Consider the following 6,000-nt stretch of genomic DNA (forward strand, 5'->3'; position numbering starts at 1 on the left):
AACCCAGTGCCACACCACTAGTAGGCAAAAAATATTGATGTAAAAATAGTAGGGGCATCGGTACATATGCATGGTTCGCTCACTTTTTTTCTTTTTCTTTTTGTTAACAAGAGTGTTCAGAGTTTGCCCAATACCCTGTATTTTTGGTATTTTGGTTCATTTAAAAGAATACAACAACTCTAAAAAATGCGATATTATTATTATTTATTTATTTATTTATTTTAGAGTAATTACATTCTCTTTCCTTGAGTTTTTGGAAAATGACACTTCTTCAATTCATTTTATATGCCTTGTGTGGTCTGTAATAAACATCATTCTATTGCAAAACCCAATCAAAATGGACAAAAACATTTTTGGAAAAAAACATTTGAGAGGGAATTGGAGAGAAAAACCCTCCCATTGCAACTATTCGAAACCAACCCAGAAAACTCATTAATTTGGTTCCCCAATTCATCAGGTAAATTCTCCGCAAAGTCAAATTATCAAGTATCCCAACTAGGTAGAGCATTTGAGAATATACCACAGGAGAGCAAATAATGAAGAAAACTTTGGAAGCTAAAAATTAAGTATAGATTCAAAACGCTACCTGTTGTGGATTATAGCTTGGCAAATAATCCCAACTAGGTTGGTAATTGAGAAAAAAAAGAGTTTATGATTTGTGAGACAGAGGAAGCAACACTTGAACATATCATTATCCATTGTTTAATTGCAAAATCATTTGAAATGCATTTTAACTCCATTATTGACAGGGTAAGATTTGTGATCCAATAAAGCAGAAGAAAAGTTGAAACTTTTTTCTAAGAAAGAAGAAAGAAAATTCATATTATTGACAATTGAATTAATAGTATACTTTGGTATAATATGGATGACAATAAGCCACGTCTTAAGGCAGTGGAAGTGTTGAACAAAAATCTCGTAGACTATCTTATTATTGGATGTCAATGAAAGTTTGTCAAACTTAATTAATTAACCACCTAATAGGCAAAGGTGGTTGTGGCCTTTTGAACTGTAACGTACGCACTATTAATAATGGAAAAGGACTAAAGAAACTGCAGAGAAAAAGACAACCAACATGGCTGGGTATATATATATTATATAATGTGATATTCGCTCACGCATCTCTTCCACAAGGTATCATGAGTTCTATGGTCAATAGAGGTCTTCTCCTTGGTCTTCTTCTACTTACCGCCCTATCCCTTCCATGGAGCTTGTGTTTCACAGGTAAGACTGTCTCAGACTCAGAGTAGCACTTTTTTCTTTAAATTTTATATTGTGTGACATGTATATATAGCTATAGCTTCAAATTTTGTGTTCTTTATTTGGGTATACGATAAAGAGAGGTATGGTATGGTGAACCTTTCATTCAACTGATCTGTGTACGCCACCGTATTAGATGCAAATGAATTAAACAAAAGTCATTTTTTAAGGGTAAATACTTACGCATTAGATGACAGCAAAACGGAAATTTTATTTTGACTCATATGTTCTAAATATTCTGATACCAATTGAAACATCTAGTTTAGAAGTCTTGTTATAAGTATGCACTAGTCTTTTTATTTAATTATCAACTTATCTAAATGTAATCCATAATATAGAAGTAATAACACAGAATTTGGTGATGAATTCAAAAATTGATAAAATAACTCTTCGAAGGAAAAACTACAATGGCGGCAAAAGCAGTCCATCAAAAATCCACTATGAAAGAAACAATTATAAATAGTCAGGACTTACCAAATCGTTGTAGCCTAGACTCTCTATGCAACCTTTGCAAGCAACCAAATTATCTTTCTAATGCAGTAATCCTAGAAACTCTAGAATTCTTCTATAGTGATTTTCTTCATAACAAGCAGATCCTTTGGTGTATAAAAATAATATTATGTGGTTTCAAGAAAGATTTAAAACTCAAGGTATATTATATTGTTGCAAAAAATAGGGGTTGAAACATAGCATAAACCATTTTTCTAAGAAGATTTGGATTTGAAGTCGCAGAAATTTTGCTTGAGCCAAAGTACTGCTCGCTTGAGCGATCTTCCTTATTTCACTCATTTCAAATCTAAATTTGCTCAAATTTGTCTGTTTTGACGCACCATGTATCTACTTTCCAATAAAGAAAATTTCACTAGGACATTCATAATGGTAAGAAAGACAACTCCTCAATTTTAAGAATGTCGAAACTTTGTCATTTTTGAGCACCTTCTGACTTGAATTTAGGCCTAATACAATGAATACCACCAATTTTGACATGTTTTAGTACCATGTTTTTCCAACACATCTATGAATATTGTAAGACAAACAAACACTGAAGTCTGAAGCCTCCATACACACACTGCGATAAATGAATAGTGTATAATGAAGCAAATACTTATAAGGGTAATTATAGAATATTTCAAGAGTATAATAAATGCATATTTCCTTTTTTTACATGACAATAAATTCTACTAATTAAATTTATGGTAGACCCATTATTCATGCTAAAGTAGTAAGTACACGTTTATTTTACTCCTAAAGTATTTTATAATTTTGCCGTTTATAATAAACCACACCACTCCAATATTCATTTAGAAGTTAACCTCCATATGTTGATACAATCAATGTGTGGTGATATTTTGTGGGATTCCTAAATCTTAAGTGAACAATTTGGCTTCAAGCAAGAAATAAATTGATTTTTTTTTTTTTTTTTTTTTGCTGAAAAAAAACCCCAACCTGAAACTAAATCTTAAGTGAACAATTTGGCTTCAAGCAAGAAATAAATTGATTTTTTTTTTTTTTTTTTTTTGCTGAAAAAAAACCCCAACCTGAACAACTATGTGGAATTTCCTTACAACCAAAAATTGTAGTGGAATATTATGAAGTATAATAAGATTGATGTCTTCATTTCCCGAATAACTGTATTTATGATCTTTTTGACTTGGTATCTATATTTTCTAGATGAGAACATGAAGAAGTTAACTGAAGTAAGAGATGGGAAAGAATTGTCTGGAGTTTTCATAATAAAGCAAATTAACAGCCCACCTTTACCATGGGCAAAAGACCCATCCAAGTATAGGCTAAGAGCACAAATTCAACCACCACCACCGCGTCCTCAAGCACTAGTAGCACCTCAACCACCACCACCGCGTCCTCAAGGAAATCAAGGCCACATTCCATTCCCCTAGTAATCAAATGCTAATGTCAAAATAGTATATGCATTTGGTATTTTGGTTCACTCAGAAGATTACAACCACACCTCTAGGGAATGTGAGGTATTACCAATATGGGAATGTATAAGGACACATTTGGTACATTAAATCTTGATTATGATAGGAATGGTAATTTTTATTAGTGAGAATATAAAATGTTGTAATGGAATAATTATTCATATTCATAAGTGTGGTTATAAAATATGAATAAAACCCAAGATTTGTATTTACAAAATATCTTATTTATACAATTATTTTCTAGAAAGGAATATTTTTAAATTTGACAATCATTGCTCATTAAGGAATAGCTATGGAAAGAGTATTATTGATGATTTCTTTTTAAATTTTATTTTTAAAATTGTATGTACATATCAAAAGTTTATATTTTTGGAAATATATTAAATTTTAAAGTTATTGGATAAACTAAGGAATAACTATTACATTAGAACCTATCAAAAAAAAAAAACTATTTCATTAGGAATAATTTTTCTTAATAAATAACTATTCTCTATAATGAAGATGCAACCAAATAATTGAATAGTTATTCCACATTAATAACCATTTTTCCATTGTAGATTTTATTATAACATATCAAACATGTCCTAAGAGAATAGAAAAAAGCTATGTCCATAAAATTTTCACAATAAATCCCAAGGTAAAGATTATTATTAGTTGTTATGTTAACGTATATAGTGTTGTGGGCTTTAGGCCCACCTAGATTACTTGTATAACACACATGCTTGTACTATACTCTTACTTGTACTACACACATATGCCTCCTATATAAAGGTTCTCATGTACATTCTTTTGCTGAGAAATACAATACACTTATTTCAATATTTCTAACATGGTATCAGAGCTACTGCTTTGACATTTTCTCAGCAATCTTGTCTTTATTGGTGCTATTCCATTCTCATCTTTTTCGCGGTCACAGTAGCCGTCGTAGCCTTTCACAGTAGAACCTCTAACGTCTTCTAGCCATTGTCCTTGGGTTCCGGACTTGCAATTGTCGTCGTCAAGGAGTCCCGCACCACACAGACCACTACACTTACCATCTTCATCATGCATCTTTCTCCGATAAATATTTGCAGGTGTAGAGAGGGAAAATTCCCGACCTATCACAAGCTGACACGTCATACTACCAAGTCCATAAAATACAGCCAATTGCAAAGCGCCACATATTACTACTAGGTTTTACTATCACCACTCAGAAACCAATAGAAATTCGCCAAGTGTCATGCAAAGACCAATCACATATCAGCACGTGTAAGCGATGACATAAGCAGTCTCGCACGTGTAAGCGATGACATAATTAGCCTCGCACGTGTAAGCGATGACATAAGCAGACCAATCAGGCTGTGACATGTGTCACCAATAAGACTCCGCCACATGTCACTCATCCACTCCAAATTCCTATAAATAGAAGCCTTCCTAAGACATTTAGGAGGACACCAAGCCATCTGGAGTTTAGAAGTCCAGAAACTCTGCTGGAATCAAGCCTTGAAGCCTCTAGCAACTTCAAGAACTTCAACCTTCAAATACGAAGAACATTCGAAGCAGAATCATCCAAACTATCTGCCTAGATCTCAAAGTTCACTGGAATTAAGCTTAAAAGCCTCTAGAAACCTCAACAAATCACAAATCAGTGAAGCTCTATGGATTCAAGCCTCTAAAGCCCCGAAGAACTTCCACCACAAACCTTCGAAGACGAAGAACGCACCAAGAACACGAAGAACACCCCAAGAACACGAAGAACATACGAAGAACAAAGGATTTCTAACAAGCTCATAGCCAGACTTCAATCCATTCTTTGAAAGATCTTCAATCCATTCCTCAGCCAAATTGAAGGATATTTTGTGTTTGAATCAAAATCACATTACCACAAATCCAATCAACACATCTTTCAAGGAGATCGAATCAGAGGATCACACTTTTGTAATCACAAAGAGTTGTACCACACATTCATCAATACAAATTCATATTTATGACACTGTTTTTACCTGTTTGACCCATTTCGAACCGAGAAATTTAGTCGTCCACAAATTCTGGCACGCCCGGTGGGACATCTTTGCCTCTCATCTCATTCTCCTTCAAAGAAAGAAATCATCATCATCTTGCTACCAACTTCAATGGCCACTAGCAAAGAACATTCAAGCTTTAACAATAGCTATTTCAACTAAACTTGGTACAGCTACCACCAACAACTACATTGGGGTAATCAATTGTAGCTAACCCAAAGCAAATAATCAACTTCAATCTCAATCAACCAAGGAAGCCAAGGTCCAGACAATCATCTCCTTAGACCCTCTCACAAGAAACAAGGTCATTAACAAGGACATCTCCACCTTGGAACACCTAAAGTATGGGGGCAAATCCTCTTCTTCCTTCACCAAAATTTGGTCACACGATTTCTCTCCCATCAAAGGGAACCCAAAAGATGAGATTTCATGTGCTTGCCTTAAATCACTTTGCTCTCCATCATCTTGGGAAGTTGTGTCAGTCATGATGACTAACACCTCTACCATGGAAGAAAAGATGGCTGAAGTGGAGCAAAGGGTTGTCCTTCTCACAAAAACACTTAAAGATAAGGACCTCTAAATTACAACTTTAATGAACAAACTCGAAGTACAAGATCCTGGTGAATCAAGCCATGGTCATAAATTCACATCTGCGAAGGATGACAAAGGGAGAGAAATTGAAAACACTCCCCAACGAGAACAATCTACTTCGGTTGCTTCGTTGTTAGTCCAACAATTACAAGACATGATAACAAATACCATTCGAGCACAATATGGAGGTTCTTCTACAAGTTCTCTCACAT

This window comes from Quercus suber, unplaced genomic scaffold (genome assembly GCF_002906115.3).
Source record: "Quercus suber isolate HL8 unplaced genomic scaffold, Cork oak 2.0 scaffold_551, whole genome shotgun sequence".
In the NCBI taxonomy this organism is placed as follows: Eukaryota; Viridiplantae; Streptophyta; class Magnoliopsida; order Fagales; family Fagaceae; genus Quercus; species Quercus suber.